Raw genomic sequence first — 11,296 nt, 5'->3', positions numbered from 1 at the left:
AGCAAATCATCAATTTCACATTCAACAAATAATGCACTTCATTTCATTTCAATGATTGTAATCCCACTTATAACTTACCCACTTCCTCCCTGTGATTCTTGTTTCCATTGCTCCTTTCCCAACCCTCCTGAATTTTGTCCTATGATAAGGAGTGTAAGAGTTAAAGGATTAGAGGCAAATACTGTTATATCAGAAATCCTACAATAACAATAATCTACAGGTAGATACATGGGAAGATACACAGGCTAAACAGGTGTGGGAGGAAGAGTATAAGTGTATCTACAAATATATAAAGGTTTGATAGATAACATTTGTATATGGGTGTTTACCTTTGCTGCAAATATACCCATGAATGTGGTGGATCATGGCGTGTTGTTGTTGAGGTGTCATTGAGTCAGTTCCGAGAAGTGGTTGGTGGGTTTGAACTGCTGACCTTACAGTTAGCTGTCCAGTACTTATCCTACAGTGCCACACCAGGACTCTGTGATGGGGTATGCAGCAGACAAAATTATGAAAACTTCTTAGACATTACCAAACACCTTGAAAGAATGAGTTGCTGGGCCTGGCAGCTCAGGACCAGGCTCAGGAGCATAGTGAATTGGCATAACATAGTCCACAAAGACAATGTTCTACATCCTACTTTGCTGAGTAACAACTGGGATCTTAAAAACCTCCTGAGTGACCATCTAAGGTGTAACTATTGTTCTCTCCTGTGTGAAGGAAAGAAGAGTGATGAAAATTGAAGATGTTTAGAAGCTATTAGTCCAATGGACAGATGGGTCATGTGAATATCAGTATTCATAGCCGTAAGACCAGAAGGACTAAATGGTGCCCGGCACCACTACCAACTGCTCTGAAAAGGATCACATTAGAAGGTCCTAGATAGAGTGGAAGAAAATGTGGAACAAAACTTAACATCATAAAATAAACTGGCTTACTGGTTTGAAAGAGACTGGAGGAATCCCAAGATTATGACTGTTAGTCACCCTTCAAGTCTGCAACAGAACTCACCCTCATGGCTCTATTTTCAGTCATCAGTAGATAGGCATATAGGGGAACAACAACACTAGTGTGCATACCATAGAATGGTCAACCACTTGAAATCAAATGGGTAGCATTTACCTTAGTTGTAATTTTTATGGAAACAGATCACAAAGTCTTTCTCCTGCCAAGCTGCTGGGTAGATTCAAACCACCAACCTTTTGGTTATCAGCCAAGCACTTAACTGCTGCACCATCAGGATTGATCTCACCATTATGATATCAGATCTGGTAGTTAAGTGATTAAAAACTTCTCTTCTGAATAAGATGGAGTAACAAGGATCAAGTTTATCCTTTTGCCTGCAACAATTTTACAAACAGGCAAAATTTATGTAACAATGGTTTTCAAAACAGTGAACATCAGGCAAAGAACAGTAAACCCTGAGAGATATGATACAAAATAATAATGAAACAAGATAATATGTATCATCGCCTCAGCTTTCTGCCTATAAAGAGTTTTCAGATCAAAGAATATGGAACAAGGATTCAGGTAGAGCCCAGTGGATTCTCTGAGGCGAGGAGAGGAAGTTGACACTTCAGGCAGTGGAAGACAGACAGAGTTTGCAAAAGGAGAGCACCAAAGGACAGATTCAGAGACAAACAGAATTCCAGGATCTGCAGAGGACCCCCACCCCCAAGCACTCAATAGAATACTGATGTGCATGTGAGGAAACTACCAAAGGCTGGGGAAAGAATCACATAAAACAATTAAAGGCAGCAGTGTCAGATGCTTACACAGGATCAGAAGTATTGCATGTTTTCACCAATCAGAGAGGAAAATGATGATTCACAGTCCACTGAATAAAGAACACAGAAAGATCTTGCCTCAGTAATGAGAAAGTAATGGCCAAAACCTAGATTGATTACTACCCTGGTCCTGCTAGCAAATCTTAAGAGCAAGACCTAAAAGGATCAAACTGTTTCCAAGTAATTTAACTGGATTCCAAAACAAAAAGCAACTACCTTAATCTCCTTTTGATGTTTGAATTCTCTCCACAATGTTCCGGAAAACTGATTTTCCATCTTCTGTCTTAATAGCTCTAGTGTTAGGAAACTCACTATTTCCTATGGCAGTAAATTTCATGTATGGATAGCTCTGGGTATTTGAAAATATCTTCTTAAATTGAGCAGAAATAGGTTTCCTTCTAGCTCTTTCTCATTGGTCTTTTAGCTACCCAAGGAGGTCTATTGATCAAATCAACTCTTTCTTCCTCATAATAGTCCTTCAGGTGAAAACATAACTCTGTTATCCCCATCCATTCCACTTTGGTCCACTCTTTTACTGCTGAACATGCACTGTTCTTTCTCTAAACATCTTTGATCATCAAATAAATAACATTTTCTAGCATCACTCTTCTCACCAGGAAGATATTGATTATATTATAGCTAGAAACACATAAGCAAATAACATATGAGCACAAGCAAACTCTTAATTCTGTCCACACATATTTCTTTCTAAACTCCTTGCTCACATTTAGTTAGTAGGATGAAACTGCCTCTGATGTTATCTAAATCTCCAAATGTTCTGAACAGTGCTCAAGCATGACTAGTGCAGATTGGAATCCATAAGCAGAAGAGTGAGAGAATTCATTGGTCTCAGATTCTCCTGGAATTTGCAATGAGGCATCCTTAGACCACATTTCAGTTGGATGTACCATGGGACTGTGCTCCAGGATAGCTAAGCATGGGTTTTGAGAAGGAAGAGAGAGAAGGGCCTTTATTCCCCCATAGCCAGGTATCATCATCCCGTCACCCAAAGTTGGCCTGCAAATGTTCAGCCTCCTGAAGGGTTGAGCCAAATTTATCCTGTGAGGCATTGCTTGATATAGTACCCTTGGTTGACCTCCTTCCTTTCCTGGTTCCACCTTCTAACTTCCCTAATATTTTTCTTTTCCTTGGGAGCACTTTCTAATAAATAGCATTCATGTAAAAATACCTCATGGGGGAAGGGTTGTTGTTTTTGTTAGATGCCATCTAGTTGGTGCCAACTCATAGTAACCCTTTGCACAACAGAACAAAACAATGCCTGGTCCTGGGCCAACCTCACAATAGTTGCTATATTTGAGCTCATTGCAGCTGCCACTGTGCCAATCCATCTCACTGAGGGTCTGCCTCTTTTTCTTAAACCCTCCACTTTACCAAGCATGATATCCTTCTCTAGTGACTGGTCCCTTCTGACAGTATGTCTGAAGTAGGAGAGACGTCTAGCCATCCTGACTTTCAAGAAGTGCTCTGGCTGTACTTCCTCCATACAGATCTATTTGTTCTTCTGGCAGTCCATAGTAGTTTCAACATTCTCCTCCAACACTACAACGCAAATGTGTCTTCTAAGGTCTGCCTTATTCACTGTCCAACTTTCGCATGCATATGAAGTTATTCAATGGCTTGGGTCAGGTGCACCTTAGTCCTCAAACTGATATCTTTGCTCTTCAACACTTTAAAGAGGTCTTGTGCAGCAGATTTGTGTAATGTAATATGTCATTTGATATCTTGACTGCTGCTTCCATGAGCATTGATAGTTGATCTGAGCAAAATGAAGTCTTTGACACCTTTAATCTTTTCTCCATTTATATGGATATTGTTTATTGGTTCAGTGGTGAGGATTTTTGTTTTCTCTACATTGAGATGCAACCCATGCTGAAGGCTGTGGTCTATGATTTTCATCAGTATTTCAAGTCCTCTTCCCTTTCAGCAAGCAAGGTTGTATCATCTGCAGATCACAGGTTGCTAATGATGCCACATTTTTCTTCATATAATCCAGCTTCTCGGATTATTTGTTCAGCATACAGATTGAATAAGTATGGTTAAAGAATACAACCCTGGTACACACTGTTCCTAATTGGCTGGAAAACAAGAATAGAAACTGCTCCCTATTTGCATAAAAATATTGTAATGCCCATTGGTTGAAAACATATTGCTTATCTTGAAGGATAAACCTATGCATTGAGACAACTCATTAGTCCCTCTTACTTTAGTACAGGAAAAGAACCAAAAATTTGTTGGAGGAAAGACTAAGTAAATTACTAGTATACATACTTGTTGTGGATTTACAATATCTTCCCTTAAGGTGATTCCTAATCACATTCAGACAGGGCTCTGTGTCTGAGAACTAAAGCAGATGAAGAATTACGGTTTCTACACTTGTCTGTGGATATTCATCAGCTACATGCTCAAATTTATGATATAAGTAATTCTCAAAGTGATCACTGAGTGGCTACTAATTTGCTACCCCTGCTAGAGAGTAAGATCCCCTAAGAACTTGATTGAACCTCAGCATAGTGATCCTGCTTGGTCACCTTAGAGCAGGTGGTGGGCTGGCAATGTCTTGCGTATGGGGTCCCCAGCCAATCTCCTCCCTCCCTGCCTTCCTTGGATGGTGGCTGTTTATGCTGGACGTGTGGCCAGAGACAGGTAAGGATCACGTGGAACCTCGGCAACTTAAGACAGAGCCATTGCCATGCTGCAATGAGTTTCAATGACTGGTAAGACTGAGGAATTCGCACTGACCCCCTAAGACAGGCAGCGTCCCTTAAACAAACAATAAATAAGGAGGAATCTGATGCAGACCGTGCAGACCCGGTCAGGAGGTGGGCCCAAGCGTTGTTGACCGTCCAAACCATAGGCTCTGAGGACCAGACTTTAGCTACCTAGTAGACATAGCAAACTGTCCCTCATCTGATTATTCAGTAATGCTTGTTAGTAATCTCATACATGAGCCCTGGATATCCACAGACAAATGTAAAAACCTTCCCTAAAACCCGAGAATGTAAATTCCAAAAAGGCAAGTCCCCCCGCATCCAAAAAAAAAAAAAGCTAAAGAGGATAGAAAGAAACACTGTTAACTGATGATATATGGAGGGGATAATATGATGATATATGGAGGGGCTATATGAATGGTTGAATGTGAAGCTGATGATGTGCCCTGTAAACTTTCACTCAATCCAAAATAAAAACATTTAATTAAAAAAAAAAAAAGAATTACGGTTTCCCACTTTGTGCCTGACCCAAGCCATGATATTTTCAGTAGTCTCATATGCCTGTGAAAGTTGGACAGTAAATAAGGGAGACCATAGAAGAATTGATGCATTTGAATGATAGTATTGTAGAAGAATATTAAAAGTACCATGGACTGCCAGAAGAATAAACAAATCTGTGTTGGAAGAAGTACAACCAAAATGCTCTTAGAAGCCAAGATGGCCAAACTTCATCTCTCAGATTTTGAACATATTATCAGGAGGGACGAGTCCCTGGAAAAGGATATCATGCTTGATAAAGTGGAGGGTCAGCAAAAAAGAGGGAGACCACGCTGAGATGGATTGGCACAGTGGCAGTAGCAAGGGGCTCAAGTGTAGCAGCAATTGTGAGGATGGCGCAGGACCAAGAGGTGTTTCGTTCTGTTGTACATGGATGGGGTTGCTATGGTTCCGAACCGACACAACAGCACCTAACCACAACAACTGTAGCAAATGACACCAGTCTCCAGTCCATCCACTTTTAATTTTTTCTTAATTATATGGTTCAAGCAGTAGTTTCCTTGGCTGCCTATGTGCTTTGCTTGTTGGAACACCATGGTCTGTTAGCCATTACCACAGATACTTGTAAGTTAGGCCCCCAGCTGTCATTCTAGTTTTAACTGATGGTAAATTATGTTTACCTGATGTATATGGAGTCCTGGTGTGGCACTGTGGGATAAGGACTGGACTGCTAACTTCAAGGTTGGTGATTCAAACCTACCAGCCATTCGTTGGGAACCCTATACAAGGTTGCTATGAGTCAGAACTAACTCGACAGCACTTAACAGCAACAACATGTCTACCTCTGCCTTTGATTATTAAATGTTGCCAAGTGGACTCTACTGTTCTGAAATCTTGTCTTGCACATTGACACTAAGGAGTCAAGTTCCATAACCCTCTACCATACCATCAACCATCAACCCTAGCCTACAAGAAACAGTTCTTCCTTATTGTTTTTGTATAGCAAGTGTCTTCTAGGCCCTCCAGAAAAACATGTCAGTAGGGTCTCATTGTTATGTAATGAGTTCATTGTAAAATACTCATTTCTCTGAGTCTTTTGACCACTTCAAATTCTGTGCCAAGGTAGTTTCAGTATCTCTGCTTTATTTACTATATATAAGCCATCATTCTAAGCTTCAGGAAACTATCTCAAGTAACATGATAGGACTGGTTCCAGATGTCCATGACTGGATATTAAATACTGAATCACCATATCATTAAATTACCCTTTATTCAGCTTTATGTTCCAATCTCTTTCCAGTCAGCACCTTCAAAACCTCTTTAAAGTGTTCAAGAATAAAGGTGTGAGTTTGAGGACTAAAGTGAGCCTGACCCAAGCCATGGTATTTTCAATTGCCTCATATGCATGTGAGAGTTAGACAGTGGATAGGACAGACCATAGAAGAATCAATGCATTTGAATTGTGGTGTTGAAGAAAAATATTGAAAGTAGCATGGGCTGTCAGAAGAGCAAACAAATTTGTCCTGGAGAAGTTCAGCCAAAATGTTCCTTAGAATTCTGGATTACTAGACTTCATCTCTCATACTTCAGATATTATCAGGAGGGGCCAGTCTCTGGAGAAGGACATCATGCTTAATAAAGTGAAGGGTCAGCAAACAAAAGCAAAACCCCCAATGAGATGGATTGACACCGTGGCAGCAGCAAGGGCTCAAACACAGCGTGATGATAGTGCAGGACTAGGCAATGTTTTGTTCTGTTGTTCATAGGGTTTTTATGAGTCAGAACCAACTAGGAAGCACCTAACAACAACAAAACACAGAACCCTGTGTGAAACTTGTAGTCACTTGATAAATATTTATTAAATTGGACTAATGGTGGAAAACGAAGGTGTTTGTATTATGTATACTCTAATACCAACAGTAACAAGCCACTAGAGAAATTGAAATCTGTGGTACACAGAAAGTAAAGATGGAAAAATTAAACCCAAGCTCAGCTCAATTTCTGACTGACTCAATCTCTCATACTAACTGCCTAACAGAAAGAGAAGCATGCCTGTTTCCAAGCATAAATATTATTCATTTCAGTAACTATTGCTCTATAGATAATGATTATCATTCAATCAAAAATTATAAGGCACACAAATCTCAAGAAAATAAAATCTCATTCCAAAATAAATAAATAAATAGGACAGTCAATAGAACCACACTCAGAGATTGCCCACATGTTGAAAATACCAGTCAGGTACATCATAACCATGATAATATTTTAAAGGATCTCATAGAAAAGGAATATTGCATGTTTGAGGGGATAAGGGATTTCAGCAGAAAGGTAAAAACTATAGGAAAGAATCAAATGTAAATGCTATAAATAGAAATATGTATCAGAGATAAAGAATTAAGCTTCATCCTATTTTAATCTATTCACCAGTAAATTTGATATAGCTAAGAGAAAAAAATCTGTAAACTTGAAGAGAGGTCAATAGAAATTATCCAAACTGAAATAAATACCAACAGAGCATCCAAGAACGCTGAAACAGTATCAATCAGTCTTGGTGGTGGTTATGTGCCGCAGAGTCAGTTCTGACTCATAGCGACCCTGCATAGGGTTTCTGAGGCCATAAATCTTTACGGGTGCAGAAAGCCTCATCTTTCCCCTGCAGAATGACTGGTCGTTTCGAACTGCTGACCTTCGGATTAGCAGCCCGACTCGTAACCACCACACTACCAGCTCCTTTCAATCAGTCTTTCATAGGTTTAATTGGAATCTCAGCAGAAGAAGAGTGAGGGAACAGAGCAGATGAAATATTTGAAGGATTAATGGTCAAGGATTTCTCAAAAGTGATAAAGATGTAAAACGACAGATTAAACAACTTCAGATCATCGCAAGAAGGATAAATACAAACAAAACAAAATAAACCTACACAGACACATCTAATTGAATGAAGAATTGAATTCTGGAGGCAGTTTGAGCAAAAAGAAACATTAGCCAGGATTTTAAAAAAAGATTTACAGCAAAGTTCTCTTGAGAAATAATTCGACAAATCTGTTGGGATTTTCATTGGGATTTCATTTCTTTACACTGTAACATAAGCCCTGGACTGCTAACCAAAAGTCAGTGGTTCAAACCTACCAGCCTTTCCTCAGAAACCCTATACAGGGTTGCTATGAGTCACAACCAACTCATGGGGACTTAACAACAACATACATTAATTTGAGGTTAATTTATACAATAGCGAGTCTTGCATGAGTCACAACCAACTCATGGGGACTTAACAACAACATACATTAATTTGAGGTTAATTTATACAATAGCGAGTCTTGCATGAATATACATGACACCTCTCCATTTAGTTAACTATTCTTTAATGTCTGTTAACAATTGGAACCAGATTCCTGCAGCAGAGCTTGTTTGTTTGTATTGTTAGTGTTCTTTAAATTTTTATTTCCTGCCCATTTGTTGCTGATATATGAAAATACAGATGGTATTCTACATACTGAATTTGTTCCAGCAAGCTTAAGTTATTAATTTTTGTAATTTATTTCTAGGTTATTTTGGATTTTCAAAATTAATGCAGTCATTAATATAATCTATTGGTATAATTAATATAATCTATGAAATTTAATACTTTATTTATTCCTTTATTTATAATTTTTATTCATTTCCAGTACAATATAAAAAAGATGTAGTAGTGGAAGGCATCTTTGTCTTATTTCTGATCTCAAAGGCAAACCTTTAAATGTTTCATCAATTCCACGTGTTGGCACAATATGAAGCCTATGTAGTGAGCAGAAACACAAAAGTCTTCTGGAGCGTCAGCTCAGATCGGGCACATGGTAGCTTTCACATGTCATAATGGTAGCTCAGACTCAAGGGAGGGGAAACAAACTCAATACCTTGATGGGAAGAACTGTAAATTCACATTGCAAAAGGCATGGACACAGGAAGGAGTGAAGAATTGTGGCATTTCTTTAATCTACCTGTGGCATGATGGCTTCTTTTATATGGCCTTTCTCACCATGGTGCTGTAACTCCCACAAAATGATTAGGTGTGGTGCTGTAAGATCAGCACTGGACAGCAAACCACAAAGTCAGCAGTTCAAACCCAGCACTGCTCCTTGGAAACCTTACACATGGTCACTATGAGTCAGAACCAATTCAATGGCACTTAACAACAACAACAACAACATGCAAATAAGGTGCTTGTGGTTCACCAAAGGGATTGGACAACTTGCTAATAATGAAAACAAGGTACATAACACCCTTGTGGGGTTGTTGTTAAGTGCCATTGGGTCAGTTCTGATTCATAGTGACCCTATATGGGTCACTATGGTTTCCAAGAAGCAGCTGGTAGGTTTGACCTGCTGAACTAATGGTTAGCAGTCCAGTGCTTATATGGTGTATGGAATCCTAAGTAAGAGGTTGGTCAGTTTTGCCATCCCATTAGGCTTAAAATGAGCCATCCCAGAGTTGGACTGACTCAGGTACCTCACTACCACCAAGAAGAAAAGACAAGAGCGGAGCATGTCCTTTGGACCCACGGTCCTTGCACTGAAAACTACCTAAACCCAGGAGACAGAGAGAGAGAGCTATAACACTGGAGATTACACAAGAGAAGCAATAGAACCAGAAGACCAGTGTCAGACAGTGCAGTAGGCTTCCTGGTCCACAAAGCAAGGTGGTAACACTAGGTGTGCCAACCCACAGAATAAGAGAGCTTAGCACATTCAGGTCAATGCTTACAGCAGGAGTGCGGTGCCCTCGGGCATTTATTCATAGAGTAAAGAACTTTGTAGCACCTGCTCAAGCATGATAGAGACTGGGACAAGGGGCTGAGGACCTGGGAGAGTCCTGCCTGCAAGCACATCTGAGAAAAGAAAAAATAACTCTATCCTGAGTAATTCCTGATCCTAAATTGTGACCTGTTGCTCCTTAATAAATCCCACAGTCATGAGTATTGTCTGTGAGTTCTGTGTGGCCATTTTACAATGAATTATCAATCCCAGCAGAGAAATAAGTGTCATGAAAGAGACAGCTGCTGTCAGGACTGAGTAAAAAATTGGAGAGAAGAGGTATGTCTTGATTTCCACTTCATGGTAATGCACCTTGGGTTGCAGATGCTGATTCTTCTCCCTGCTTATGAGGTTAGATGAGGGGGTTAGACACCTTTGCCACATCATTTTTGCATTACCACAATAAAGAAATGAAAACCAAAAATTTACTGCTACACACACCATTATAAATCTCACAAACACAATGAGTGAAATAAACTAAGCACAGAAGAGTCTTACTGTATGATTCTATTTATACAACATTCAAAAGCAGGCAAAACTAAAAATAGGGAGCCCTGGTGTGGCGTTGTGGGATAAAACACTGGACCACAAGGTTGGTTCAAAACGCACAGTCAGGCTTTCTCTCTCGGGTCCTCATTTCCAAGATGACAAAGAAAAAGAGAAAGAACAGTCGGTGCCAAAAAGGGCGGACCGTGTGCAGCATATTCACTGCACAGACTGCGCCGAGTGCGTGCCAAAAGACAAGGTCATTTGGAATTGGAAACATATTTGAGGCCGCAGCCGTCAGGGATATTTCTGAAGCGAGTGTCTTCGATGCATACATGCTTCCCAAGCTGTATGTGAAACTGCATTATTGTGTGAGCAGGACCATTCACAGCAAGGTGCTCAGGAACCATTCTCGTGAAGCTCGGAAGGACCGAACATCCCCACTCCGATTTAGACCTGCAGGTGCTGTCCCAAGACCTCCACCAAAGCCTATGTAAAGAATTGAGCCCTTAAAGGCTGAAGAAAAACTAACCTGTAAGAAAATAAAATGAAAATTACAAAAAATGCTAAAAAAAAACCCACAGTCAACAATTCAAAATCACCGGTCCCTCCTTGGAAAACTTATTCAGGGTATCTATGAGTCAGAATCGACTTGATGACGCTTAACAACAATAGTTATGTGCTTAATAAAGCAATTTTAAAGGCAAAATAATTTATTGCAATGAATGTTAGAAGGGTGATCACTTTGGAATGGTTACTTCAAGGCTGGCAGAAACCCATCACAATGGAGAGGAAACACATAGTGGTTTCTAGATTGTCAGCAATGTTCTGCTTCTTAATCTGAGTGTTAGTTACCTGGGTGCTAATGTCAAATCATTGCATGGTAGATTCATGTTTTATACATTTTCTTTGTGCTATAATCTCATGTTAAAAAATTAAATAATTTATGATATTAGCACAAGAACAAAAATACTAAAATGGACCAATGGAACCGAATAAAGAACTG

The 11,296-nt window shown here is 39.7% G+C and overlaps 1 pseudogene; it reads left to right on the top strand.

Annotated features, from left to right (window-relative positions):
• The first annotated feature begins 10,448 nt into the window (after positions 1–10,448).
• LOC102811958 lies at positions 10,449–10,787 on the top strand (annotated as a pseudogene).
• Positions 10,788–11,296: the final 509 nt, after the last annotated feature.

This window comes from Chrysochloris asiatica, unplaced genomic scaffold (assembly GCF_000296735.1).
Source record: "Chrysochloris asiatica unplaced genomic scaffold, ChrAsi1.0 scaffold00017, whole genome shotgun sequence".
NCBI classification, from domain to species: Eukaryota; Metazoa; Chordata; class Mammalia; order Afrosoricida; family Chrysochloridae; genus Chrysochloris; species Chrysochloris asiatica.
This window is presented reverse-complemented; position numbering and strand designations above follow the sequence as displayed.